This window comes from Gigantopelta aegis, chromosome 12 (assembly GCF_016097555.1).
Source record: "Gigantopelta aegis isolate Gae_Host chromosome 12, Gae_host_genome, whole genome shotgun sequence".
NCBI lineage: Eukaryota > Metazoa > Mollusca > Gastropoda > Neomphalida > Peltospiridae > Gigantopelta > Gigantopelta aegis.
In genome coordinates this window covers 19,066,117-19,070,888 of record NC_054710.1, presented here as the reverse complement: position 1 = coordinate 19,070,888, position 4,772 = coordinate 19,066,117, and positions in this window count along the sequence as shown.

Genomic DNA, 4,772 nt, shown 5'->3' with positions numbered 1-4,772 from the left:
TGTGTGTGTGGGGGGGGGGGGGGGGGGGGGGGGGGGGGGGGACAATAATTATATACCCAATTTATACACACATAATGTAGTTACTACTTTATAGGCAGAATTAAATTAAAATAATATATTCATAAGGACCTGGATTTTAACAACCAACTATAGTCCGTCCCACAGGGAATATATATACCATGGAATGCTTAATGGTTTTGCATAATATTAATAACTACAAGTAGATAGTCGATCGTAACTATTAAATTACACATGAAATTGTGTCCGTTACACTATGTCTGTCTGACAATGACACTGGACTCGCTGTTCCGATTTGTTTGCGAGTCAGACAGTAAAAACCTTATCGTTAGGCGAGGAAGTGAATTTCTGTATCGTTAGTTTCATTATTAACTACTGGATAGGTCGTAGTTAATAATGCAGCTAGCTGTACAGAAAATCGCAGCTAGTCATTTAGTCAAGTTAATGTACACTTCCATTTGTACACAGTGATATATATCAGAGATGGAGTAATCGTAATCGATTGTAATCGATCACATTGTTTGAGAATGTCATGTAATCGCAATCGTAATCGATTACATTGCTAATGTAATCGTAATCCGCGATTACTTTCATGATTACTCATAATTATTTACTAAACTTAGATGTGTTTAGCATCAACTCCAGTAACAGTGCCTATAGTTAGAAGCAGTACTGGTCAGTCAGTAGAACTGATCTCCCATTGTCTACTACTCTCATAGTAGAACTATTATTTGCCTTGAGAAACGAGGGATCATAACGTCTGGATTATCAAATGAATGTTACCCAGGGGATGAAGACACACATTCACATAATAGTATCTATCGTGTTTACGTTTACTATAAAACCACTTGAATGAATACAGTGTTCTAGCTAGCAATATATATAAAAGGGCGCTGCACCATGCCCCAGTTTTGTGTCCTAATTCATTGCCGTAAAAAAAATGAATATATATATATATATATTAGTTTTTATAATAAAACACTTGCGTTCCTCTGAATGCATATACAGCGTTATCACGGGTCTGAATTCAACTAAGAAACGCTTGACAATATCTCGTTTTTGTCACAGGTGTGAAACTCCACCAATGGTACCGTGGCAAACTATCTTTTCTTTTGTTAGTGGTTACGACTGCAGACGGGCAGCCAACCAGACGTATCAAGCTTGATCCCATGGGCAGTCGGTGTCGGCCCGGGAAGTCGACAAATCTATTTTGTTTAGTACCGGGACGTAGAATAATAAAAGTCCCGGGACGTAGACATATCCAATTGGTTTGTAAGTTCTGCGCTGCAGTTACGAGCCGACTTTTTTGTTAACAACGAGATGAGAACCCTGAAGTAGACGGATCTAATTGGTTTGCATGTTCAGCTTTGTGGTATGAACCGTGTTTGTTTCAACGGTATAGAATGTTATGTGATTACTGTCCTGGGTAGATTTGTAATTACGCTTCCATTAATTGGAGTAGGTACCTGTGCGTTTTTGTTTTTTGTTTATTTGCTCGTATTATGCTCTACCAATTTAAAGGATTACTGTTTTGGGTAGTAAATTTATCTTTCTCTTATACTGAGCAGGCGCTTGTGCATTGGTCTTTTCCCGGTTTAATCTATATAAAGTTTTATATCAAAATGTAAAACTATTTCACATTTAACATTATGGCAGCTGCACAAGTTAGAGTGACTTTTATTGACACGTTAAGAGGCGGACGACATTTGTATTACAACCAGTACAAATAATGTTGTATTATCAGATGGAACATTTTCTTCAGCACCCAAACTGTTTCGATCAGTTGTACACCATACATGCCGAGTCCCAAGGTCATATGTTTTCTCTTGTGTATTCACTGCTCCCAAACCGCACAGAAGACACATATGTACGGACATTTCAATACCTTCAAGAGGCTTGCCATGATCTGGGTTTCCATTTAAATCCGAGGACCTTTCAGATGGATTTCGAAAGATCGGCCCATAACGCTACTCAGTGTATTTGGCGCCGTACACAAAAGGTAGGCCTGGCAACAGAATATTCTTAGAACGATGAAATAGAAAAAATAGTAAGACGTGCTTCAGCCCTTCCGATGGTTCCATTGGATAAAATTGAGGACGTTTGGGCTGACACAATTGCCGACAGGTGACACAACTGATGGACTATGTTACGAACACGTGGACAGCAGGACCATGGTCACCAGAAATGTGGAACCATTTTGGCAATGATAGTCACCGTACCAATAACCACTTGGAAGGATGGCATCATAAAATAAACAAAATTGTCCAGAAGAGTCATCCGAACACTTTTGAGGTGGTAGGGCCTCTAAAACGTGAGCAGTCTGTAATGGAAGTAAAATTGCACCAATTGGATGGTCACTGGCGAGCTCCGGCACGAAAACGCAAATACCGCACTTTTTAATTTGTAACTACATATATATAACAACTACATGTTTATATTTTTATTATCCTAATTCTTACGTTTAATTTTTTTTTCCCTGTATTTGTATACTGTAACCTATTACACAACTGTTTCTGTTTTATAACTGTATTCTTGTCTGTTTTGTGTTTATAGTCATGCTGACTTTGGCAAATAAATAAACTGAACTGAAATTGAATTGTAGTGCGGTACAGTATCATCTCGTTGTTACCTTTTGACTGCGTACACCGTCAACCAGGTAAAACGGCAATTAATGAGTACCGGGAAATCGACAGATCATCACTGGTACATTTAAGCTTGTCCCGCTAAGTAGATACAATTTTAAGATCATTTATACAAGTTGTCGACTTCGCGGGCCATAACCGGGCAGTCATCCTCACCCTGTCGCAGACACAACCACAAATGGCGTGCGCTACAGCAGCTTGTTCTGAATGTGCACGTAAAGCCCTATGACCTGACCTGACCTGACCTGACCACAAATAACGTAACTAATTAAGCAAACACCCAGTTGAAAGTAGTCTATCAGGATAAACCTTGGTTTATTTTCCTTTAAAATAGCTTAAAATATTAATACGTCTGATAAAAAATCCCGAAAGCTGATTTCAATAGATGTTCTACGAAACGCGGCGCTTCTAATGATACTAAAATAAACACACCAAGATACTTGTAATTTTCACCGATACAATTGGGTCCTTATAATATGGTAGAAAGCAAGCATGACTGCAAATCGATTCATTAATAATCGTCGTTTTGAGAATGTCAACAATTAAATGCAATGAGCAACTTGTGCATATGTATATGTATGCAGATATCAATTTAATTATTTATTTACTTGTTTGTTCTTTTCTTTCATTCTTCATTTCTTCATTTATAGATTTTTAAAAAATAATAATTTATTTTAATTTGTGGATGGTATTAAATGATATACGTTCTACAAACAATAACAACAAACAAGTAATAGTGATGAGAAGACGTTGCATGCGTTGTGTTGCTGCAGATGGTGGTCATACGCGCTATTCACTTTTCATTGTGACTCCACGTGTCTTTCATACGTAGATGAATTAAAAGTAATCAATGATTGTGCATCCTTTTTTGTTTGTTGTCATTATCAATCATCCATCTATTGCTGTTCACAACAAAACATTTATTGCTCAGGTATTCTTTTCGAAATCCAAACATTTCCGCATTTCCGTGAATCTGGACAATCAGGGCCGATATCAGCAGAACCTAAATCGGGCCTCCGCGAGGTCAATTCGTTGACCTTCGGCAAATGATTCACAGCTGATGTCATTTGTTCTTGCGGATGGGACCTTGACTTGTTTACGCCACACATGTTCACAAAGTACTTTGTGTTTTCAAACAGAATTACCACAGTGTATAAATTAAAGTTACAAGTGGCTATTCACAGTCAGTAAACGGCTCGCTATCTCGATAAGCGTCAACCGAGTGAGTTTATTATTTTATGCCATCGCAGCATATTAACCTGACCCAAGCTGTAACCAAGCTGATAGTTCTATTTTTAGACGCAGTTCGCCATCAGCTGATTGTAAGAGAGCGCGCGCTTCAAGGGGAAATCCAGGTTAAGTCGGCCACGTTAATTATTGATCGTACCGAGGCACTGAGGGGTCGTTTCAAGAATTGTTAATAAAAAAAGGAGGAAACTTCATTTTAAAAAAAAAGAAAAAAAAGCTAACCTATAGCTCGAGATGGGGAATGCAGGGCTGTACATACAACACTAACTAAACAGAGGAAGGAGTTAGTTACCCTCCCCCCCCCCCCCCCCCACACACACACGCTCCGCCTTAAAAAAAAAAAATTGTTCTGTTTAACACCACTGGAGCACATTGATTAATTAATCATCGGCTGTTGGATGTCAAACATTTGATAATTCCGACTCGTAGTCATCAGCGGAAACCCTCTGCATTTTTTTCTAATGCATCAAGGGATCTCCCAGACAGGAAAACACATACCACGGCCTTTGTCCAGTTGTGGTGCTGGTTGGAACGAGAAAAAACCGCTGAATGGATATGAACAAATAAAAACAAGACTGTCAGGCCCATGTAACCAGCTGGTGTAATTTAGGAGGGTCCATTACATTTTAAGGAGTATACCTCCCAGATAGCACACCATGGCCCAACATAAACCGTACCGATGGCCCAACATAGACTGCCGACGTTGGCACATGGTCATTTTGTCCGTTGGGCCAACGTTGACTGTTGCCAATTCCACGTTGCACGAACGGTGTACCAACGTTGTGCCAACATTTCCATACAACGTTATATAGTTGGCCCAACATTGTGCCACCATTGGGCCAATGTAATTAAGAATCACAAAAG